Here is a 15,020-nt window from a genome sequence, read left to right as displayed (position 1 = left end):
AGCATACGTTGTGCAAATAGCAAATTGACTACAACACTTGGTATTCCTAGGCGCTCACCCATCCAAGTACTAACCAAGCCCGAGGTTGCTTAACTTCCGAGATCGAACGAGATCGGGTGCTTTCAACCTGGTATGACCGTAGACGTTTGTTAGTCGGTTATGACGACATTTATGAGCAATTCAAAGCATACGTTGTGCAAATAGCAAATTGACTACAACACTTGGTATTCCTAGGCGCTCACCCATCCAAGTACTAACCAAGCCCGAGGTTGCTTAACTTCCGAGATCGAACGAGATCGGGTGCTTTCAACCTGGTATGACCGTAGACGTTTGTTAGTCTGTTTTGACGACATTTATGAGCAATTCAAAGCATACGTTGTGCAAATAGCAAATTGACTACAACACTTGGTATTCCTAGGCGCTCACCCATCCAAGTACTAACCAAGCCCGAGGTTGCTTAACTGCCGAGATCGAACGAGATCGGGTGCTTTCAACCTGGTATGGCCGTAGACGTTTGTTAGTGTGTTTTGACGACATTTATGGGCAATTCAAAGCATACTTTGTGCAAATAGCAAAATGACTACAACACTTGGTATTCCTAGGCGGTCACCCATCCAAGTACTAACCAAGCCCGAGGTTGCTTAACTGCCGAGATCGAACGAGATCGGGTGCTTTCAACCTGGTATGGCCGTAGACGTTTGTTAGACTGTTATGACGATCTTTATGCGCAATTCAAAGCATACTTTGGGTAAACAGAAAAATGAATACAACACTTGGTATTCCTAGGCGGTCACCCATCCAAGTACAACCAAGCCCGAGGTTGCTTAACTGCCGAGATCGAACGAGATCGGGTGCTTTCAACCTGGTATGGCCGTAGACGTTTGTTAGTGTGTTTTGACGAAATTTATGAGCAATTCAAAGCATACTTTGTGCAAATAGCAAAATGACCACAACACTTGGTATTCCTAGGCGGTCACCCATCCAAGTACTAACCAAGCCCTAGGTTGCTTAACTGCCGAGATCGAACGAGATCGGGTGCTTTCAACCTGGTATGGCCGTAGACGTTTGTTAGTCTGTTTTGACGACATTTATAGGCAATTCAAAGCATACTTTGTGCAAATAGTAAAATGAATACAACACTTGGTATTCCTAGGCGGTCACCCATCCAAGTACTAACCAAGCCCGAGGTTGCTTAACTGCCGAGATCGAACGAGATCGGATGCTTTCAACCTGGTATGGCCGTAGACGTTTGTTAGTCTGTTTTGACGACATTCATGGGCAATTCAAAGCATACTTTGTGCAAATAGTAAAATGAACACAACACTTGGTATTCCTAGGCGGTCACCCATCCAAGTACTAACCAACCACGAGGTTGCCTAACTGCCGAGATCGAACGAGATCGGGTGCTTTCAACCTGGTATGGCCGTAGACGTTTGTTAGTCTGTTTTGACGACATTTATGGGCAATTCAAAGCATACTTTGTGCAAATAGTAAAATGACTACAACACTTGGTATTCCTAGGCGGTCACCCATCCAAGCACTAACCAAACCCGAGGTTGCTTAACTGCCGAGATCGAACGAGATCGGGTGCTTTCAACCTGGTATGGCCGTAGACGTTTGTTAGTCTGTTTTAACGACATTTATGGGCAATTCAAAGCATACTTTGTGCAAATAGTAAAATGACTACAACACTTGGTATTCCTAGGTGGTCACCCATCCAAGTACTAACCAAGCCCGAGGTTGCTTAACTGCCGAGATCGAACGAGATCGGGTGCTTTCAACCTGGTATGGCCGTAGACGTTTGTTTGTCTGTTTTGACGACATTTATGCGCAATTCAAAGCATACTTTGGGTAAATAGAAAAATGAATACAACACTTGGTATTCCTAGGCGGTCACCCATGCAAGTACTAACCAATCCCGAGGTTGCTTAACTGCCGAGATCGAACGAGATCGGGTGCTTTCAACCTGGTATGGCCGAAGACGTTTGATAGTCTGTTTTGACGACATTTATGGGCAATTCAAAGCATACTTTGTGCAAATAGTAAAATGACTACAACACTTGGTATTCCTAGGCGGTCACCCATCCAAGTACTAACCAAGCCCGAGGTTGCTTAACTGCCGAGATCGAACGAGATCGGGTGCTTTCAACCTGGTGTGGCCGTAGACGTTTTGTTAGTCTGTTTTGACGACATTTATGAGCAATTCAAAGCATACTTTGTGCAAATAGCAAAATGACGACAACACTTGGTATTCCTAGTCGGTCACCCATCCAAGTACTAACCAAGCCCGAGGTTGCTAAACATCCGTGATCGAACGAGATCGGGTGCTTTCAACCTGGTATGGCCGTAGACGTTTGTTAGTCTGTTTTGACGACATTTATGGGCAAATCAAAGCATACTTTGGGTAAATAGAAAAATGACTACAACACTTGGTATTCCTAAGAGGACACCCATCCAAGTACTAACCAAGCCCGAGGTTGCTTAACTGCCGAAATCGAACGAGATCGGGTGCTTTCAACCTGGTATGGCCGTAGACGTTTGTTAGACTGTTTTGACGACATTTATGCGCAATTCAAAGCATAACTTTGGGCAAACAGAAAAATGACTACAACACTTGGTATTCCGAGGCGGTCACCCATCCAAGTACTAACCAAACCCGAGGTTGCTTAACTGCCGAGATCGAACGAGATCGGGTGCTTTCAACCTGGTATGGCCGTAGACGTTTGTTAGTCTGTTATGACGATCTTCATGCGCCATTCAAAGCATACTTTGTATCAATAGAAAAGTGACTACAACACTTGGTATTCCTAGGAGGTCACCCATCCAAGTACCAACCAAGCCCGAGGTTGCTTAACTGCCGAGATCGAACGAGATCGGGTGCTTTCAACCTGGTATGGCCGTAGACGTTTGTTAGTCTGCTTTGACGACATTTATGCGCAATTCAAAGCATACTTTGTGCAAATAGTAAAATGAATACAACACTTGGTATTCCTAGGCGGTCACCCATCCAAGTACTAACCAAGCCCGAGGTTGCTTAACTGACGAGATCGAACGAGATCGGGTGCTTTCAACCTGGTATGGCCGTAGACGTTTGTTAGTCTGTATTAACGACATTTATGGGCAATTCAAAGCATACTTTGTGCAAATAGCAAAATGACTACAACACTTGGTATTCCTAGGCGGTCACCCATCCAAGTACTAACCAAGCCCGAGGTTGCTTAACTGCCGAGATCGAACGAGATCGGGTGCTTTCAACCTGGTATGGCCGTAGACGTTTGTTAGTCTGTTATGACGATCTTTATGCGCAATTCAAAGCATACTTTGGGTAAACAGAAAAATGAATACAACACTTGGTATTCCTAGGCGGTCACCCATCCAAGTACTAACCAAGCCCGAGGTTGCTTAACTGCCGAGATCGAACGAGATCGGGTGCTTTCAACCTGGTATGGCCGTAGACGTTTGTTAGTCTGTTTTGACGACATTTATGGGCAGTTCAAAGCATACTTTGTGCAAATAGTAAAACGAATACAACACTTGGTTTTCCTAGGCGGTCACCCATCCAAGTACTAACCAAGCCCGAGGTTGCTTAAATGCCGAGATCGAACGAGATCGGGTGCTTTCAACCTGGTATGGCCGTAGACGTTTGTTAGTCTGTTATGACGATCTTTATGCGCAATTCAAAGCATACTTTGTATAAATAGGAAAATGACCACAACACTTGGTATTCCTAGGCGGTCACCCATCCAAGTACTAACCAAGCCCGAGTTTGCTTAACTGCCGAGATCGAACGAGATCGGGTGCTTTCAACCTGGTATGGCCGTAGACGTTTGTTAGTCTGTTATGACGATCTTTATGCGCAATTCAAAGCATACTTTGTATAAATAGGAAAATGACCACAACACTTGGTATTCCTAGGCGGTCACCCACCCAAGTACTAACCAAGCCCGAGGTTGCTTAACTGCCGAGATCGAACGAGATCGGGTGCTTTCAACCTGGTATGGCCGTAGACGTTTGTTAGTCTGTTTTGACGACATTTATGCGCAATTCAAAGCATACTTTGGGTAAACAGAAAAATGACTACAACAATTGGTATTCCTAGGCGGTCACCCATCCAAGTACTAACCAAGCCCGAGGTTGCTTAACTGCCGAGATCGAACGAGATCGGGTGCTTTCAACCTGGTATGGCCGTAGACGTTTGTTAGTCTGTTTTAACGACATTTATGGGCAATTCAAAGCATACTTTGTGCAAATAGTAAAATGAATACAACACTTGGTATTCCTAGGCGGTCACCCATCCAAGTACTAACCAAGCCCGAGGTTGGTTAACTGCCGAGATCGAACGTGATCATGGCCGTAGACGTTTGTTAGTATGTTTTAACGACATTTATGAGCAATTCAAAGCATACTTTGTGCAAATAGCAAAATGACTACAACACTTGGTATTCCTAGGCGGTCACCCATCCAAGTACTAACCAAGCCCGAGGTTGCTTAACTGCCGAGATCGAACGAGATCGGGTGCTTTCAACCTGGTATGGCCGTAGACGTTTGTTAGTCTGTTTTGACGACATTTATGAGCAATTCAAAGCATACTTTGTGCAAATAGAAAAATGACTACAACACTTGGTATTCCTAGGAGGTCACCCATCCAAGTACTAACCAAGCCCGAGGTTGCTAAACATCCGAGATCGAACGAGATCGGGTGCTTTCAACCTGGTATGGCCGTAGACGATTGTTAGTCTGTTATGACAATCTTCATGCGCAATTCAAAGCATACTTTGTATCAATAGAAAAGTGACTACAACACTTGGTATTCCTAGGCGGTCACCCATCCAAGTACTAACCAAGCCCGAGGTTGCTTAACTGCCGAGATCGAACGAGATCGGGTGCTTTCAACCTGGTATGGCCGTAGACGTTTGTTAGTCTGTTTTGACGACATTTATGCGCAATTCAAAGCATACTTTGGGTAAACAGAAAAATGACTACAACAATTGGTATTCCTAGGCGGTCACCCATCCAAGTACTAACCAAGCCCGAGGTTGCTTAACTGCCGAGATCGAACGAGATCGGGTGCTTTCAACCTGGTATGGCCGTAGACGTTTGTTAGTCTGTTTTAACGACATTTATGGCCAATTCAAAGCATACTTTGTGCAAATAGTAAAATGAATACAACACTTGGTATTCCTAGGCGGTCACCCACCCAAGTACTAACCAAGCCCGAGGTTGGTTAACTGCCGAGATCGAACGTGATCATGGCCGTAGACGTTTGTTAGTATGTTTTAACGACATTTATGAGCAATTCAAAGCATACTTTGTGCAAATAGCAAAATGACTACAACACTTGGTATTCCTAGGCGGTCACCCATCCAAGTACTAACCAAGCCCGAGGTTGCTTAACTGCCGAGATCGAACGAGATCGGGTGCTTTCAACCTGGTATGGCCGTAGACGTTTGTTAGTCTGTTTTGACGACATTAATGCGCAATTCAAAGCATACTTTGGGTAAATAGAAAAATGACTACAACACTTGGTATTCCTAGGAGGTCACCCATCCAAGTACTAACCAAGCCCGAGGTTGCTAAACATCCGAGATCGAACGAGATCGGGTGCTTTCAACCTGGTATGGCCGTAGACGATTGTTAGTCTGTTATGACGATCTTCATGCGCAATTCAAAGCATACTTTGTATCAATAGAAAAGTGACTACAACACTTGGTATTCCTAGGCGGTCACCCATCCAAGTACTAACCAAGCCCGAGGTTGCTTAACTGCCGAGATCGAACGAGATCGGGTGCTTTCAACCTGGTATGGCCGTAGACGTTTGTTAGTGTGTTTTGACGACATTTATGAGCAATTCAAAGCATACTTTGTGCAAATAGCAAAATGACTACAACACTTGGTATTCCTAGGCGGTCACCCATCCAAGTACTAACCAAGCCCTAGGTTGCTTAACTGCCGAGATCGAACGAGATCGGGTGCTTTCAACCTGGTATGGCCGTAGACGTTTGTTAGTCTGTTATGACGATCTTTATGCGCAATTCAAAGCATACTTTGTATAAACAGAAAAATGACTACAACACTTGGTATTCCTAGGCGGTCACCCATCCAAGTACTAACCAAGCCCGAGGTTGCTTAACTGCCGAGATCGAACGAGATCGGGTGCTTTCAACCTGGTATGGCCGTAGACGTTTGTTAGTGTGTTTTGACGAAATTTATGAGCAATTCAAAGCATACTTTGTGCAAATAGCAAAATGACCACAACACTTGGTATTCCTAGGCGGTCACCCATCCAAGTACTAACCAAGCCCTAGGTTGCTTAACTGCCGAGATCGAACGAGATCGGGTGCTTTCAACCTGGTATGGCCGTAGACGTTTGTTAGTCTGTTTTGACGACATTTATAGGCAATTCAAAGCATACTTTGTGCAAATAGTAAAATGAATACAACACTTGGTATTCCTAGGCGGTCACCCATCCAAGTACTAACCAAGCCCGAGGTTGCTTAACTGCCGAGATCGAACGAGATCGGATGCTTTCAACCTGGTATGGCCGTAGACGTTTGTTAGTCTGTTTTGACGACATTCATGGGCAATTCAAAGCATACTTTGTGCAAATAGTAAAATGAACACAACACTTGGTATTCCTAGGCGGTCACCCATCCAAGTACTAACCAACCACGAGGTTGCTTAACTGCCGAGATCGAACGAGATCGGGTGCTTTCAACCTGGTATGGCCGTAGACGTTTGTTAGTCTGTTATGACGATCTTTATGCGCAATTCAAAGCATACTTTGTATAAACAGAAAAATGACTACAACACTTGGTATTCCTAGGCGGTCACCCATCCAAGTACTAACCAAGCCCGAGGTTGCTTAACTGCCGAGATCGAACGAGATCGGGTGCTTTCAACCTGGTATGGCCGTAGACGTTTGTTAGTCTGTTTTGACGACATTTATGCGCAATTCAAAGCATACTTTGGGTAAACAGAAAAATGACTACAACACTTGGTATACCAAAGAGGACACCCATCCAAATACTAACCAAGCACGAGGTTGCTTAACTGCCGAGATCGAACGAGATCGGGTGCTTTCAACCTGGTATGGCCGTAGACGTTTGTTAGTCTGTTTTGACGATATTTATGCGCAATTCAAAGTATAACTTTGTGCAAATAGTAAAATGACTACAACACTTGGTATTCCTAGGCGGTCACCCATCCCAGTACGAACCAAGCCCGAGGTTGCTTAACTGCCGAGATCGAACGTGATCGGGTGCTTTCAACCTGGTATGGCCGTAGACGTTTGTTAGTCTGTTCTAACGACATTTATGGGCAATTCAAAGCATGCTTTCTGCAAATAATAAAATGACTACAACACTTGGTATTCCTAGGCGGTCACCCATCCAAGTACTAACCAAGCCCGAGGTTGCTTAACTGCCGAGATCGAACGAGATCGGGTGCTTTCAACCTGGTATGGCCGTAGACGTTTGTTAGTCTGTTTTGACGACATTTATGCGCAATTCAAAGCATACTTTGGGTAAACAGAAAAATGACTACAACACTTGGTATGCCTAGGCGGTCACCCATCCAAGTACTAACCAAGCCCGAGGTTGCTTAACTGCCGAGATCGAACGAGATCGGGTGCTTTCAACCTGGTATGGCCGTAGACGTTTGTTAGTCTGTTTTGACGACATTTATGCGCAATTCAAAGCATACTTTGGGGAAACAGAAAAATGACTACAACACTTGGTATTCCTAGGCGGTCACCCATCCAAGTACTAACCAAGCCCGAGGTTGCTTAACTGCCGAGATCGAACGAGATCGGGTGCTTTCAACCTGGTATGGCCGTAGACGTTTGTTAGTCTGTTTTGACGACAATCATGGGCAATTCAAAGCATATCTTTGGGTAAACAGAAAAATGACTACAACACTTGGTATTCCTAGGCGGTCACCCATCCAAGTACTAACCAAGCCCGAGGTTGCTTAACTGCCGAGATCGAACGAGATCGGGTGCTTTCAACCTGGTTTGGCCGTAGACGTTTGTTCGACTGTTTTGACAACATTTATGCTCAATTCAAAGCATACTTTGGGTAAACAGAAAAATGACTACAGCACTTGGTATTCCTAGGCGGTCACCCATCCAAGTACTAACCAAGCCCGAGGTTGCTTAACTGCCGAGATCGATCGAGATCGGGTGCTTTCAACCTGGTATGGCCGTAGACGTTTGTTAGTCTGTTATGACGATCTTTATGCGCAATTCAAAGCATACTTTGTATAAACAGAAAAATGACTACAACACTTGGTATTCCTAGGCGGTCACCCATCCAAGTACTAACCAAGCCCGAGGTTGCTTAACTGCCGAGATCGAACGAGATCGGGTGCTTTCAACCTGGTTTGGCCGTAGACGTTTGTTCGACTGTTTTGACAACATTTATGCTCAATTCAAAGCATACTTTGGGTAAACAGAAAAATGACTACAGCACTTGGTATTCCTAGGCGGTCACCCATCCAAGTACTAACCAAGCCCGAGGTTGCTTAACTGCCGAGATCGATCGAGATCGGGTGCTTTCAACCTGGTATGGCCGTAGACGTTTGTTAGTCTGTTATGACGATCTTCATGCGCAATTCAAAGCATACTTTGTATAAACAGAAAAATGACTACAACACTTGGTATTCCTAGGCGGTCACCCATCCAAGTACTAACCAAGCCTGAGGTTGCTTAACTGCCGAGATCGAACGAGATCGGGTGCTTTCAACCTGGTATGGACGTAGACGTTTGTTAGTCTGTTATGACGATCTTTATGCGCAATTCAAAGCATACTTTGTATAAACAGAAAAATGACTACAACACTTGGTATTCCTAGGCGGTCACCCATCCAAGTACTAACCAAGCCCGAGGTTGCTTAACTGCCGAGATCGAACGAGATCGGGTGCTTTCAACCTGGTATGGCCGTAGACGTTTGTTAGTCTGTTTTGACGACATTTATGCGCAATTCAAAGCATACTTTGGGTAAACAGAAAAATGACTACAACACTTGGTATTCCTAGGCGGTCACCCATCCAAGTACTAACCAAGCCCGAGGTTGCTTAACTGCCGAGATCGAACGAGATCGGGTGCTTTCAACCTGGTATGGCCGTAGACGTTTGTTAGACTGTTTTGACGACATTTATGCTCAATTCAAAGCATAGTTTGGGTAAACAGAAAAATGACTACAGCACTTGGTATTCCTAGGCGGTCACCCATCCAAGTACTAACCAAGCCCGAGGTTGCTTAACTGCCGAGATCGAACGAGATCGGTTGCTTTCAACCTGGTATGGCCGTAGACGTTTGTTAGTCTGTTTTGACGATATTTATGCGCAATTCAAAGTATAACTTTGTGCAAATAGTAAAATGACTACAACACTTGGTATTCCTAGGCGGTCACCCATCCCAGTACGAACCAAGCCCGAGGTTGCTTAACTGCCGAGATCGAAAGTGATCGTGTGCTTTCAACCTGGTATGGCCGTAGACGTTTGTTAGTCTGTTCTAACGACATTTATGGGCAATTCAAAGCATGCTTTGTGCAAATAATAAAATGACTACAACACTTGGTATTCCTAGGCGGTCACCCATCCAAGTACTAACCAAGCCCGAGGTTGCTTAACTGCCGAGATCGAACGAGATCGGGTGCTTTCAACCTGGTATGGCCGTAGACGTTTGTTAGTCTGTTTTGACGACATTTATGCGCAATTCAAAGCATACTTTGGGTAAACAGAAAAATGACTACAACACTTGGTATGCCTAGGCGGTCACCCATCCAAGTACTAACCAAGCCCGAGGTTGCTTAACTGCCGAGATCGAACGAGATCGGGTGCTTTCAACCTGGTATGGCCGTAGACGTTTGTTAGTCTGTTTTGACGACATTTATGCGCAATTCAAAGCATACTTTGGGGAAACAGAAAAATGACTACAACACTTGGTATTCCTAGGCGGTCACCCATCCAAGTACTAACCAAGCCCGAGGTTGCTTAACTGCCGAGATCGAACGAGATCGGGTGCTTTCAACCTGGTATGGCCGTAGACGTTTGTTAGTCTGTTTTGACGACAATCATGGGCAATTCAAAGCATATCTTTGGGTAAACAGAAAAATGACCACAACACTTGGTATTCCTAGGCGGTCACCCATCCAAGTACTAACCAAGCCCGAGGTTGCTTAACTGCCGAGATCGAACGAGATCGGGTGCTTTCAACCTGGTTTGGCCGTAGATGTTTGTTCGACTGTTTTGACAACATTTATGCTCAATTCAAAGCATACTTTGGGTAAACAGAAAAATGACTACAGCACTTGGTATTCCTAGGCGGTCACCCATCCAAGTACTAACCAAGCCCGAGGTTGCTTAACTGCCGAGATCGATCGAGATCGGGTGCTTTCAACCTGGTATGGCCGTAGACGTTTGTTAGTCTGTTATGACGATCTTTATGCGCAATTCAAAGCATACTTTGTATAAACAGAAAAATGACTACAACACTTGGTATTCCTAGGCGGTCACCCATCCAAGTACTAACCAAGCCCGAGGTTGCTTAACTGCCGAGATCGAACGAGATCGGGTGCTTTCAACCTGGTTTGGCCGTAGACGTTTGTTCGACTGTTTTGACAACATTTATGCTCAATTCAAAGCATACTTTGGGTAAACAGAAAAATGACTACAGCACTTGGTATTCCTAGGCGGTCACCCATCCAAGTACTAACCAAGCCCGAGGTTGCTTAACTGCCGAGATCGATCGAGATCGGGTGCTTTCAACCTGGTATGGACGTAGACGTTTGTTAGTCTGTTATGACGATCTTTATGCGCAATTCAAAGCATACTTTGTATAAACAGAAAAATGACTACAACACTTGGTATTCCTAGGCGGTCACCCATCCAAGTACTAACCAAGCCCGAGGTTGCTTAACTGCCGAGATCGAACGAGATCGGGTGCTTTCAACCTGGTATGGCCGTAGACGTTTGTTAGTCTGTTTTGACGACATTTATGCGCAATTCAAAGCATACTTTGGGTAAACAGAAAAATGACTACAACACTTGGTATTCCTAGGCGGTCACCCATCCAAGTACTAACCAAGCCCGAGGTTGCTTAACTGCCGAGATCGAACGAGATCGGGTGCTTTCAACCTGGTATGGCCGTAGACGTTTGTTAGACTGTTTTGACGACATTTATGCTCAATTCAAAGCATAGTTTGGGTAAACAGAAAAATGACTACAGCACTTGGTATTCCTAGGCGGTCACCCATCCAAGTACTAACCAAGCCCGAGGTTGCTTAACTGCCGAGATCGAACGAGATCGGTTGCTTTCAACCTGGTATGGCCGTAGACGTTTGTTAGTCTGTTTTGACGATATTTATGCGCAATTCAAAGTATAACTTTGTGCAAATAGTAAAATGACTACAACACTTGGTATTCCTAGGCGGTCACCCATCCCAGTACGAACCAAGCCCGAGGTTGCTTAACTGCCGAGATCGAAAGTGATCGTGTGCTTTCAACCTGGTATGGCCGTAGACGTTTGTTAGTCTGTTCTAACGACATTTATGGGCAATTCAAAGCATGCTTTGTGCAAATAATAAAATGACTACAACACTTGGTATTCCTAGGCGGTCACCCATCCAAGTACTAACCAAGCCCGAGGTTGCTTAACTGCCGAGATCGAACGAGATCGGGTGCTTTCAACCTGGTATGGCCGTAGACGTTTGTTAGTCTGTTTTGACGACATTTATGCGCAATTCAAAGCATACTTTGGGTAAACAGAAAAATGACTACAACACTTGGTATGCCTAGGCGGTCACCCATCCAAGTACTAACCAAGCCCGAGGTTGCTTAACTGCCGAGATCGAACGAGATCGGGTGCTTTCAACCTGGTATGGCCGTAGACGTTTGTTAGTCTGTTTTGACGACATTTATGCGCAATTCAAAGCATACTTTGGGGAAACAGAAAAATGACTACAACACTTGGTATTCCTAGGCGGTCACCCATCCAAGTACTAACCAAGCCCGAGGTTGCTTAACTGCCGAGATCGAACGAGATCGGGTGCTTTCAACCTGGTATGGCCGTAGACGTTTGTTAGTCTGTTTTGACGACAATCATGGGCAATTCAAAGCATATCTTTGGGTAAACAGAAAAATGACCACAACACTTGGTATTCCTAGGCGGTCACCCATCCAAGTACTAACCAAGCCCGAGGTTGCTTAACTGCCGAGATCGAACGAGATCGGGTGCTTTCAACCTGGTTTGGCCGTAGATGTTTGTTCGACTGTTTTGACAACATTTATGCTCAATTCAAAGCATACTTTGGGTAAACAGAAAAATGACTACAGCACTTGGTATTCCTAGGCGGTCACCCATCCAAGTACTAACCAAGCCCGAGGTTGGTTAACTGCCGAGATCGAACGTGATCATGGCCGTAGACGTTTGTTAGTATGTTTTAACGACATTTATGAGCAATTCAAAGCATACTTTGTGCAAATAGCAAAATGACTACAACACTTGGTATTCCTAGGCGGTCACCCATCCAAGTACTAACCAAGCCCGAGGTTGCTTAACTGCCGAGATCGAACGAGATCGGGTGCTTTCAACCTGGTATGGCCGTAGACGTTTGTTAGTCTGTTTTGACGACATTAATGCGCAATTCAAAGCATACTTTGGGTAAATAGAAAAATGACTACAACACTTGGTATTCCTAGGAGGTCACCCATCCAAGTACTAACCAAGCCCGAGGTTGCTAAACATCCGAGATCGAACGAGATCGGGTGCTTTCAACCTGGTATGGCCGTAGACGATTGTTAGTCTGTTATGACGATCTTCATGCGCAATTCAAAGCATACTTTGTATCAATAGAAAAGTGACTACAACACTTGGTATTCCTAGGCGGTCACCCATCCAAGTACTAACCAAGCCCGAGGTTGCTTAACTGCCGAGATCGAACGAGATCGGGTGCTTTCAACCTGGTATGGCCGTAGACGTTTGTTAGTGTGTTTTGACGACATTTATGAGCAATTCAAAGCATACTTTGTGCAAATAGCAAAATGACTACAACACTTGGTATTCCTAGGCGGTCACCCATCCAAGTACTAACCAAGCCCTAGGTTGCTTAACTGCCGAGATCGAACGAGATCGGGTGCTTTCAACCTGGTATGGCCGTAGACGTTTGTTAGTCTGTTATGACGATCTTTATGCGCAATTCAAAGCATACTTTGTATAAACAGAAAAATGACAACAACACTTGGTATTCCTAGGCGGTCACCCATCCAAGTACTAACCAAGCCCGAGGTTGCTTAACTGCCGAGATCGAACGAGATCGGGTGCTTTCAACCTGGTATGGCCGTAGACGTTTGTTAGTGTGTTTTGACGAAATTTATGAGCAATTCAAAGCATACTTTGTGCAAATAGCAAAATGACCACAACACTTGGTATTCCTAGGCGGTCACCCATCCAAGTACTAACCAAGCCCTAGGTTGCTTAACTGCCGAGATCGAACGAGATCGGGTGCTTTCAACCTGGTATGGCCGTAGACGTTTGTTAGTCTGTTTTGACGACATTTATAGGCAATTCAAAGCATACTTTGTGCAAATAGTAAAATGAATACAACACTTGGTATTCCTAGGCGGTCACCCATCCAAGTACTAACCAAGCCCGAGGTTGCTTAACTGCCGAGATCGAACGAGATCGGATGCTTTCAACCTGGTATGGCCGTAGACGTTTGTTAGTCTGTTTTGACGACATTCATGGGCAATTCAAAGCATACTTTGTGCAAATAGTAAAATGAACACAACACTTGGTATTCCTAGGCGGTCACCCATCCAAGTACTAACCAACCACGAGGTTGCTTAACTGCCGAGATCGAACGAGATCGGGTGCTTTCAACCTGGTATGGCCGTAGACGTTTGTTAGTCTGTTATGACGATCTTTATGCGCAATTCAAAGCATACTTTGTATAAACAGAAAAATGACTACAACACTTGGTATTCCTAGGCGGTCACCCATCCAAGTACTAACCAAGCCCGAGGTTGCTTAACTGCCGAGATCGAACGAGATCGGGTGCTTTCAACCTGGTATGGCCGTAGACGTTTGTTAGTCTGTTTTGACGACATTTATGCGCAATTCAAAGCATACTTTGGGTAAACAGAAAAATGACTACAACACTTGGTATACCAAAGAGGACACCCATCCAAATACTAACCAAGCACGAGGTTGCTTAACTGCCGAGATCGAACGAGATCGGGTGCTTTCAACCTGGTATGGCCGTAGACGTTTGTTAGTCTGTTTTGACGATATTTATGCGCAATTCAAAGTATAACTTTGTGCAAATAGTAAAATGACTACAACACTTGGTATTCCTAGGCGGTCACCCATCCCAGTACGAACCAAGCCCGAGGTTGCTTAACTGCCGAGATCGAACGTGATCGGGTGCTTTCAACCTGGTATGGCCGTAGACGTTTGTTAGTCTGTTCTAACGACATTTATGGGCAATTCAAAGCATGCTTTCTGCAAATAATAAAATGACTACAACACTTGGTATTCCTAGGCGGTCACCCATCCAAGTACTAACCAAGCCCGAGGTTGCTTAACTGCCGAGATCGAACGAGATCGGGTGCTTTCAACCTGGTATGGCCGTAGACGTTTGTTAGTCTGTTTTGACGACATTTATGCGCAATTCAAAGCATACTTTGGGTAAACAGAAAAATGACTACAACACTTGGTATGCCTAGGCGGTCACCCATCCAAGTACTAACCAAGCCCGAGGTTGCTTAACTGCCGAGATCGAACGAGATCGGGTGCTTTCAACCTGGTATGGCCGTAGACGTTTGTTAGTCTGTTTTGACGACATTTATGCGCAATTCAAAGCATACTTTGGGGAAACAGAAAAATGACTACAACACTTGGTATTCCTAGGCGGTCACCCATCCAAGTACTAACCAAGCCCGAGGTTGCTTAACTGCCGAGATCGAACGAGATCGGGTGCTTTCAACCTGGTATGGCCGTAGACGTTTGTTAGTCTGTTTTG

The 15,020-nt window shown here is 44.9% G+C and overlaps 72 non-coding genes and 7 pseudogenes across 72 annotated transcripts; all 79 read right to left on the bottom strand.

The window, feature by feature from the left end:
* Positions 1-25: 25 nt before the first annotated feature.
* Positions 26-144, bottom strand: LOC145891417 (5S ribosomal RNA). Its single transcript, XR_014400210.1, has one exon. It is a non-coding gene; the product is annotated as a 5S ribosomal RNA (ribosomal RNA).
* A 65-nt stretch (positions 145-209) lies between these two features.
* Positions 210-328, bottom strand: LOC145891416 (5S ribosomal RNA). The gene has a single exon (XR_014400209.1). It is a non-coding gene; the product is annotated as a 5S ribosomal RNA (ribosomal RNA).
* Positions 329-393: 65 nt separating this feature from the next.
* Positions 394-512, bottom strand: LOC145891484 (5S ribosomal RNA). The gene has a single exon (XR_014400273.1). It is a non-coding gene; the product is annotated as a 5S ribosomal RNA (ribosomal RNA).
* Positions 513-577: 65 nt separating this feature from the next.
* Positions 578-696, bottom strand: LOC145893059 (5S ribosomal RNA). Its single transcript, XR_014401437.1, has one exon. It is a non-coding gene; the product is annotated as a 5S ribosomal RNA (ribosomal RNA).
* Positions 697-761: 65 nt separating this feature from the next.
* LOC145891677 (5S ribosomal RNA) lies at positions 762-879 on the bottom strand. Its single transcript, XR_014400454.1, has one exon. It is a non-coding gene; the product is annotated as a 5S ribosomal RNA (ribosomal RNA).
* A 65-nt stretch (positions 880-944) lies between these two features.
* On the bottom strand, positions 945-1,063 carry LOC145890882 (5S ribosomal RNA). Its single transcript, XR_014399708.1, has one exon. It is a non-coding gene; the product is annotated as a 5S ribosomal RNA (ribosomal RNA).
* A 65-nt stretch (positions 1,064-1,128) lies between these two features.
* On the bottom strand, positions 1,129-1,247 carry LOC145891602 (5S ribosomal RNA). Its single transcript, XR_014400384.1, has one exon. It is a non-coding gene; the product is annotated as a 5S ribosomal RNA (ribosomal RNA).
* Positions 1,248-1,312: 65 nt separating this feature from the next.
* LOC145892654 (5S ribosomal RNA) lies at positions 1,313-1,431 on the bottom strand (annotated as a pseudogene).
* A 65-nt stretch (positions 1,432-1,496) lies between these two features.
* LOC145891770 (5S ribosomal RNA) lies at positions 1,497-1,615 on the bottom strand. Its single transcript, XR_014400543.1, has one exon. It is a non-coding gene; the product is annotated as a 5S ribosomal RNA (ribosomal RNA).
* Positions 1,616-1,680: 65 nt separating this feature from the next.
* On the bottom strand, positions 1,681-1,799 carry LOC145891253 (5S ribosomal RNA). Its single transcript, XR_014400057.1, has one exon. It is a non-coding gene; the product is annotated as a 5S ribosomal RNA (ribosomal RNA).
* A 65-nt stretch (positions 1,800-1,864) lies between these two features.
* LOC145892398 (5S ribosomal RNA) lies at positions 1,865-1,983 on the bottom strand (annotated as a pseudogene).
* Positions 1,984-2,048: 65 nt separating this feature from the next.
* Positions 2,049-2,167, bottom strand: LOC145891016 (5S ribosomal RNA). Its single transcript, XR_014399833.1, has one exon. It is a non-coding gene; the product is annotated as a 5S ribosomal RNA (ribosomal RNA).
* Positions 2,168-2,233: 66 nt separating this feature from the next.
* On the bottom strand, positions 2,234-2,352 carry LOC145892560 (5S ribosomal RNA; annotated as a pseudogene).
* A 65-nt stretch (positions 2,353-2,417) lies between these two features.
* On the bottom strand, positions 2,418-2,536 carry LOC145891506 (5S ribosomal RNA). The gene has a single exon (XR_014400293.1). It is a non-coding gene; the product is annotated as a 5S ribosomal RNA (ribosomal RNA).
* A 66-nt stretch (positions 2,537-2,602) lies between these two features.
* LOC145891249 (5S ribosomal RNA) lies at positions 2,603-2,721 on the bottom strand. The gene has a single exon (XR_014400053.1). It is a non-coding gene; the product is annotated as a 5S ribosomal RNA (ribosomal RNA).
* A 65-nt stretch (positions 2,722-2,786) lies between these two features.
* Positions 2,787-2,905, bottom strand: LOC145890982 (5S ribosomal RNA). The gene has a single exon (XR_014399801.1). It is a non-coding gene; the product is annotated as a 5S ribosomal RNA (ribosomal RNA).
* A 65-nt stretch (positions 2,906-2,970) lies between these two features.
* Positions 2,971-3,089, bottom strand: LOC145891780 (5S ribosomal RNA). Its single transcript, XR_014400553.1, has one exon. It is a non-coding gene; the product is annotated as a 5S ribosomal RNA (ribosomal RNA).
* Positions 3,090-3,154: 65 nt separating this feature from the next.
* Positions 3,155-3,273, bottom strand: LOC145893058 (5S ribosomal RNA). Its single transcript, XR_014401436.1, has one exon. It is a non-coding gene; the product is annotated as a 5S ribosomal RNA (ribosomal RNA).
* Positions 3,274-3,338: 65 nt separating this feature from the next.
* On the bottom strand, positions 3,339-3,457 carry LOC145891106 (5S ribosomal RNA). Its single transcript, XR_014399919.1, has one exon. It is a non-coding gene; the product is annotated as a 5S ribosomal RNA (ribosomal RNA).
* A 65-nt stretch (positions 3,458-3,522) lies between these two features.
* On the bottom strand, positions 3,523-3,641 carry LOC145891978 (5S ribosomal RNA). Its single transcript, XR_014400742.1, has one exon. It is a non-coding gene; the product is annotated as a 5S ribosomal RNA (ribosomal RNA).
* Positions 3,642-3,706: 65 nt separating this feature from the next.
* LOC145891418 (5S ribosomal RNA) lies at positions 3,707-3,825 on the bottom strand. Its single transcript, XR_014400211.1, has one exon. It is a non-coding gene; the product is annotated as a 5S ribosomal RNA (ribosomal RNA).
* Positions 3,826-3,890: 65 nt separating this feature from the next.
* Positions 3,891-4,009, bottom strand: LOC145891015 (5S ribosomal RNA). The gene has a single exon (XR_014399832.1). It is a non-coding gene; the product is annotated as a 5S ribosomal RNA (ribosomal RNA).
* Positions 4,010-4,074: 65 nt separating this feature from the next.
* On the bottom strand, positions 4,075-4,193 carry LOC145891466 (5S ribosomal RNA). Its single transcript, XR_014400255.1, has one exon. It is a non-coding gene; the product is annotated as a 5S ribosomal RNA (ribosomal RNA).
* A 231-nt stretch (positions 4,194-4,424) lies between these two features.
* On the bottom strand, positions 4,425-4,543 carry LOC145893056 (5S ribosomal RNA). The gene has a single exon (XR_014401434.1). It is a non-coding gene; the product is annotated as a 5S ribosomal RNA (ribosomal RNA).
* Positions 4,544-4,608: 65 nt separating this feature from the next.
* Positions 4,609-4,727, bottom strand: LOC145891533 (5S ribosomal RNA). Its single transcript, XR_014400319.1, has one exon. It is a non-coding gene; the product is annotated as a 5S ribosomal RNA (ribosomal RNA).
* Positions 4,728-4,792: 65 nt separating this feature from the next.
* On the bottom strand, positions 4,793-4,911 carry LOC145893055 (5S ribosomal RNA). Its single transcript, XR_014401433.1, has one exon. It is a non-coding gene; the product is annotated as a 5S ribosomal RNA (ribosomal RNA).
* Positions 4,912-4,976: 65 nt separating this feature from the next.
* On the bottom strand, positions 4,977-5,095 carry LOC145891465 (5S ribosomal RNA). The gene has a single exon (XR_014400254.1). It is a non-coding gene; the product is annotated as a 5S ribosomal RNA (ribosomal RNA).
* A 231-nt stretch (positions 5,096-5,326) lies between these two features.
* LOC145893054 (5S ribosomal RNA) lies at positions 5,327-5,445 on the bottom strand. Its single transcript, XR_014401432.1, has one exon. It is a non-coding gene; the product is annotated as a 5S ribosomal RNA (ribosomal RNA).
* Positions 5,446-5,510: 65 nt separating this feature from the next.
* Positions 5,511-5,629, bottom strand: LOC145891532 (5S ribosomal RNA). Its single transcript, XR_014400318.1, has one exon. It is a non-coding gene; the product is annotated as a 5S ribosomal RNA (ribosomal RNA).
* Positions 5,630-5,694: 65 nt separating this feature from the next.
* LOC145893053 (5S ribosomal RNA) lies at positions 5,695-5,813 on the bottom strand. Its single transcript, XR_014401431.1, has one exon. It is a non-coding gene; the product is annotated as a 5S ribosomal RNA (ribosomal RNA).
* A 65-nt stretch (positions 5,814-5,878) lies between these two features.
* LOC145891171 (5S ribosomal RNA) lies at positions 5,879-5,997 on the bottom strand. The gene has a single exon (XR_014399980.1). It is a non-coding gene; the product is annotated as a 5S ribosomal RNA (ribosomal RNA).
* Positions 5,998-6,062: 65 nt separating this feature from the next.
* LOC145893052 (5S ribosomal RNA) lies at positions 6,063-6,181 on the bottom strand. Its single transcript, XR_014401430.1, has one exon. It is a non-coding gene; the product is annotated as a 5S ribosomal RNA (ribosomal RNA).
* A 65-nt stretch (positions 6,182-6,246) lies between these two features.
* Positions 6,247-6,365, bottom strand: LOC145890881 (5S ribosomal RNA). The gene has a single exon (XR_014399707.1). It is a non-coding gene; the product is annotated as a 5S ribosomal RNA (ribosomal RNA).
* A 65-nt stretch (positions 6,366-6,430) lies between these two features.
* On the bottom strand, positions 6,431-6,549 carry LOC145891601 (5S ribosomal RNA). The gene has a single exon (XR_014400383.1). It is a non-coding gene; the product is annotated as a 5S ribosomal RNA (ribosomal RNA).
* Positions 6,550-6,614: 65 nt separating this feature from the next.
* On the bottom strand, positions 6,615-6,733 carry LOC145892510 (5S ribosomal RNA; annotated as a pseudogene).
* A 65-nt stretch (positions 6,734-6,798) lies between these two features.
* LOC145893051 (5S ribosomal RNA) lies at positions 6,799-6,917 on the bottom strand. The gene has a single exon (XR_014401429.1). It is a non-coding gene; the product is annotated as a 5S ribosomal RNA (ribosomal RNA).
* A 65-nt stretch (positions 6,918-6,982) lies between these two features.
* Positions 6,983-7,101, bottom strand: LOC145892469 (5S ribosomal RNA; annotated as a pseudogene).
* Positions 7,102-7,167: 66 nt separating this feature from the next.
* Positions 7,168-7,286, bottom strand: LOC145891251 (5S ribosomal RNA). Its single transcript, XR_014400055.1, has one exon. It is a non-coding gene; the product is annotated as a 5S ribosomal RNA (ribosomal RNA).
* A 65-nt stretch (positions 7,287-7,351) lies between these two features.
* Positions 7,352-7,470, bottom strand: LOC145893050 (5S ribosomal RNA). Its single transcript, XR_014401428.1, has one exon. It is a non-coding gene; the product is annotated as a 5S ribosomal RNA (ribosomal RNA).
* Positions 7,471-7,535: 65 nt separating this feature from the next.
* On the bottom strand, positions 7,536-7,654 carry LOC145891347 (5S ribosomal RNA). Its single transcript, XR_014400144.1, has one exon. It is a non-coding gene; the product is annotated as a 5S ribosomal RNA (ribosomal RNA).
* Positions 7,655-7,719: 65 nt separating this feature from the next.
* On the bottom strand, positions 7,720-7,838 carry LOC145893049 (5S ribosomal RNA). Its single transcript, XR_014401427.1, has one exon. It is a non-coding gene; the product is annotated as a 5S ribosomal RNA (ribosomal RNA).
* Positions 7,839-7,904: 66 nt separating this feature from the next.
* On the bottom strand, positions 7,905-8,023 carry LOC145891046 (5S ribosomal RNA). The gene has a single exon (XR_014399861.1). It is a non-coding gene; the product is annotated as a 5S ribosomal RNA (ribosomal RNA).
* A 65-nt stretch (positions 8,024-8,088) lies between these two features.
* Positions 8,089-8,207, bottom strand: LOC145890905 (5S ribosomal RNA). The gene has a single exon (XR_014399730.1). It is a non-coding gene; the product is annotated as a 5S ribosomal RNA (ribosomal RNA).
* A 65-nt stretch (positions 8,208-8,272) lies between these two features.
* LOC145891045 (5S ribosomal RNA) lies at positions 8,273-8,391 on the bottom strand. Its single transcript, XR_014399860.1, has one exon. It is a non-coding gene; the product is annotated as a 5S ribosomal RNA (ribosomal RNA).
* A 65-nt stretch (positions 8,392-8,456) lies between these two features.
* LOC145890904 (5S ribosomal RNA) lies at positions 8,457-8,575 on the bottom strand. Its single transcript, XR_014399729.1, has one exon. It is a non-coding gene; the product is annotated as a 5S ribosomal RNA (ribosomal RNA).
* Positions 8,576-8,640: 65 nt separating this feature from the next.
* On the bottom strand, positions 8,641-8,759 carry LOC145891412 (5S ribosomal RNA). Its single transcript, XR_014400205.1, has one exon. It is a non-coding gene; the product is annotated as a 5S ribosomal RNA (ribosomal RNA).
* A 65-nt stretch (positions 8,760-8,824) lies between these two features.
* LOC145893047 (5S ribosomal RNA) lies at positions 8,825-8,943 on the bottom strand. Its single transcript, XR_014401426.1, has one exon. It is a non-coding gene; the product is annotated as a 5S ribosomal RNA (ribosomal RNA).
* A 65-nt stretch (positions 8,944-9,008) lies between these two features.
* Positions 9,009-9,127, bottom strand: LOC145893046 (5S ribosomal RNA). Its single transcript, XR_014401425.1, has one exon. It is a non-coding gene; the product is annotated as a 5S ribosomal RNA (ribosomal RNA).
* Positions 9,128-9,192: 65 nt separating this feature from the next.
* On the bottom strand, positions 9,193-9,311 carry LOC145890974 (5S ribosomal RNA). Its single transcript, XR_014399793.1, has one exon. It is a non-coding gene; the product is annotated as a 5S ribosomal RNA (ribosomal RNA).
* A 66-nt stretch (positions 9,312-9,377) lies between these two features.
* Positions 9,378-9,496, bottom strand: LOC145892017 (5S ribosomal RNA). The gene has a single exon (XR_014400781.1). It is a non-coding gene; the product is annotated as a 5S ribosomal RNA (ribosomal RNA).
* A 65-nt stretch (positions 9,497-9,561) lies between these two features.
* Positions 9,562-9,680, bottom strand: LOC145893044 (5S ribosomal RNA). The gene has a single exon (XR_014401423.1). It is a non-coding gene; the product is annotated as a 5S ribosomal RNA (ribosomal RNA).
* A 65-nt stretch (positions 9,681-9,745) lies between these two features.
* LOC145891346 (5S ribosomal RNA) lies at positions 9,746-9,864 on the bottom strand. Its single transcript, XR_014400143.1, has one exon. It is a non-coding gene; the product is annotated as a 5S ribosomal RNA (ribosomal RNA).
* Positions 9,865-9,929: 65 nt separating this feature from the next.
* Positions 9,930-10,048, bottom strand: LOC145893043 (5S ribosomal RNA). The gene has a single exon (XR_014401422.1). It is a non-coding gene; the product is annotated as a 5S ribosomal RNA (ribosomal RNA).
* A 66-nt stretch (positions 10,049-10,114) lies between these two features.
* Positions 10,115-10,233, bottom strand: LOC145891723 (5S ribosomal RNA). The gene has a single exon (XR_014400499.1). It is a non-coding gene; the product is annotated as a 5S ribosomal RNA (ribosomal RNA).
* A 65-nt stretch (positions 10,234-10,298) lies between these two features.
* On the bottom strand, positions 10,299-10,417 carry LOC145890903 (5S ribosomal RNA). Its single transcript, XR_014399728.1, has one exon. It is a non-coding gene; the product is annotated as a 5S ribosomal RNA (ribosomal RNA).
* Positions 10,418-10,482: 65 nt separating this feature from the next.
* On the bottom strand, positions 10,483-10,601 carry LOC145891044 (5S ribosomal RNA). Its single transcript, XR_014399859.1, has one exon. It is a non-coding gene; the product is annotated as a 5S ribosomal RNA (ribosomal RNA).
* Positions 10,602-10,666: 65 nt separating this feature from the next.
* Positions 10,667-10,785, bottom strand: LOC145891496 (5S ribosomal RNA). The gene has a single exon (XR_014400284.1). It is a non-coding gene; the product is annotated as a 5S ribosomal RNA (ribosomal RNA).
* A 65-nt stretch (positions 10,786-10,850) lies between these two features.
* Positions 10,851-10,969, bottom strand: LOC145893042 (5S ribosomal RNA). Its single transcript, XR_014401421.1, has one exon. It is a non-coding gene; the product is annotated as a 5S ribosomal RNA (ribosomal RNA).
* Positions 10,970-11,034: 65 nt separating this feature from the next.
* Positions 11,035-11,153, bottom strand: LOC145893041 (5S ribosomal RNA). Its single transcript, XR_014401420.1, has one exon. It is a non-coding gene; the product is annotated as a 5S ribosomal RNA (ribosomal RNA).
* Positions 11,154-11,218: 65 nt separating this feature from the next.
* Positions 11,219-11,337, bottom strand: LOC145890973 (5S ribosomal RNA). The gene has a single exon (XR_014399792.1). It is a non-coding gene; the product is annotated as a 5S ribosomal RNA (ribosomal RNA).
* A 66-nt stretch (positions 11,338-11,403) lies between these two features.
* Positions 11,404-11,522, bottom strand: LOC145892015 (5S ribosomal RNA). Its single transcript, XR_014400779.1, has one exon. It is a non-coding gene; the product is annotated as a 5S ribosomal RNA (ribosomal RNA).
* Positions 11,523-11,587: 65 nt separating this feature from the next.
* On the bottom strand, positions 11,588-11,706 carry LOC145893040 (5S ribosomal RNA). The gene has a single exon (XR_014401419.1). It is a non-coding gene; the product is annotated as a 5S ribosomal RNA (ribosomal RNA).
* A 65-nt stretch (positions 11,707-11,771) lies between these two features.
* On the bottom strand, positions 11,772-11,890 carry LOC145891345 (5S ribosomal RNA). The gene has a single exon (XR_014400142.1). It is a non-coding gene; the product is annotated as a 5S ribosomal RNA (ribosomal RNA).
* A 65-nt stretch (positions 11,891-11,955) lies between these two features.
* Positions 11,956-12,074, bottom strand: LOC145893039 (5S ribosomal RNA). The gene has a single exon (XR_014401418.1). It is a non-coding gene; the product is annotated as a 5S ribosomal RNA (ribosomal RNA).
* Positions 12,075-12,140: 66 nt separating this feature from the next.
* LOC145891722 (5S ribosomal RNA) lies at positions 12,141-12,259 on the bottom strand. Its single transcript, XR_014400498.1, has one exon. It is a non-coding gene; the product is annotated as a 5S ribosomal RNA (ribosomal RNA).
* A 231-nt stretch (positions 12,260-12,490) lies between these two features.
* Positions 12,491-12,609, bottom strand: LOC145893038 (5S ribosomal RNA). Its single transcript, XR_014401417.1, has one exon. It is a non-coding gene; the product is annotated as a 5S ribosomal RNA (ribosomal RNA).
* A 65-nt stretch (positions 12,610-12,674) lies between these two features.
* Positions 12,675-12,793, bottom strand: LOC145891531 (5S ribosomal RNA). Its single transcript, XR_014400317.1, has one exon. It is a non-coding gene; the product is annotated as a 5S ribosomal RNA (ribosomal RNA).
* A 65-nt stretch (positions 12,794-12,858) lies between these two features.
* On the bottom strand, positions 12,859-12,977 carry LOC145893037 (5S ribosomal RNA). Its single transcript, XR_014401416.1, has one exon. It is a non-coding gene; the product is annotated as a 5S ribosomal RNA (ribosomal RNA).
* Positions 12,978-13,042: 65 nt separating this feature from the next.
* On the bottom strand, positions 13,043-13,161 carry LOC145891159 (5S ribosomal RNA). Its single transcript, XR_014399969.1, has one exon. It is a non-coding gene; the product is annotated as a 5S ribosomal RNA (ribosomal RNA).
* Positions 13,162-13,226: 65 nt separating this feature from the next.
* Positions 13,227-13,345, bottom strand: LOC145891062 (5S ribosomal RNA). The gene has a single exon (XR_014399877.1). It is a non-coding gene; the product is annotated as a 5S ribosomal RNA (ribosomal RNA).
* A 65-nt stretch (positions 13,346-13,410) lies between these two features.
* On the bottom strand, positions 13,411-13,529 carry LOC145890880 (5S ribosomal RNA). Its single transcript, XR_014399706.1, has one exon. It is a non-coding gene; the product is annotated as a 5S ribosomal RNA (ribosomal RNA).
* Positions 13,530-13,594: 65 nt separating this feature from the next.
* On the bottom strand, positions 13,595-13,713 carry LOC145891600 (5S ribosomal RNA). Its single transcript, XR_014400382.1, has one exon. It is a non-coding gene; the product is annotated as a 5S ribosomal RNA (ribosomal RNA).
* Positions 13,714-13,778: 65 nt separating this feature from the next.
* On the bottom strand, positions 13,779-13,897 carry LOC145892508 (5S ribosomal RNA; annotated as a pseudogene).
* Positions 13,898-13,962: 65 nt separating this feature from the next.
* On the bottom strand, positions 13,963-14,081 carry LOC145893036 (5S ribosomal RNA). Its single transcript, XR_014401415.1, has one exon. It is a non-coding gene; the product is annotated as a 5S ribosomal RNA (ribosomal RNA).
* A 65-nt stretch (positions 14,082-14,146) lies between these two features.
* Positions 14,147-14,265, bottom strand: LOC145892468 (5S ribosomal RNA; annotated as a pseudogene).
* A 66-nt stretch (positions 14,266-14,331) lies between these two features.
* LOC145891250 (5S ribosomal RNA) lies at positions 14,332-14,450 on the bottom strand. Its single transcript, XR_014400054.1, has one exon. It is a non-coding gene; the product is annotated as a 5S ribosomal RNA (ribosomal RNA).
* Positions 14,451-14,515: 65 nt separating this feature from the next.
* On the bottom strand, positions 14,516-14,634 carry LOC145893035 (5S ribosomal RNA). Its single transcript, XR_014401414.1, has one exon. It is a non-coding gene; the product is annotated as a 5S ribosomal RNA (ribosomal RNA).
* Positions 14,635-14,699: 65 nt separating this feature from the next.
* LOC145891343 (5S ribosomal RNA) lies at positions 14,700-14,818 on the bottom strand. The gene has a single exon (XR_014400141.1). It is a non-coding gene; the product is annotated as a 5S ribosomal RNA (ribosomal RNA).
* A 65-nt stretch (positions 14,819-14,883) lies between these two features.
* Positions 14,884-15,002, bottom strand: LOC145893033 (5S ribosomal RNA). Its single transcript, XR_014401412.1, has one exon. It is a non-coding gene; the product is annotated as a 5S ribosomal RNA (ribosomal RNA).
* Positions 15,003-15,020: the final 18 nt, after the last annotated feature.

The sequence above is a fragment of the Ascidia mentula genome, chromosome 2, assembly GCF_947561715.1.
Source record: "Ascidia mentula chromosome 2, kaAscMent1.1, whole genome shotgun sequence".
NCBI lineage: Eukaryota > Metazoa > Chordata > Ascidiacea > Phlebobranchia > Ascidiidae > Ascidia > Ascidia mentula.
Note: the sequence above shows the minus strand (reverse complement) of the source record. Positions and strands in the feature narration are given on the sequence as shown.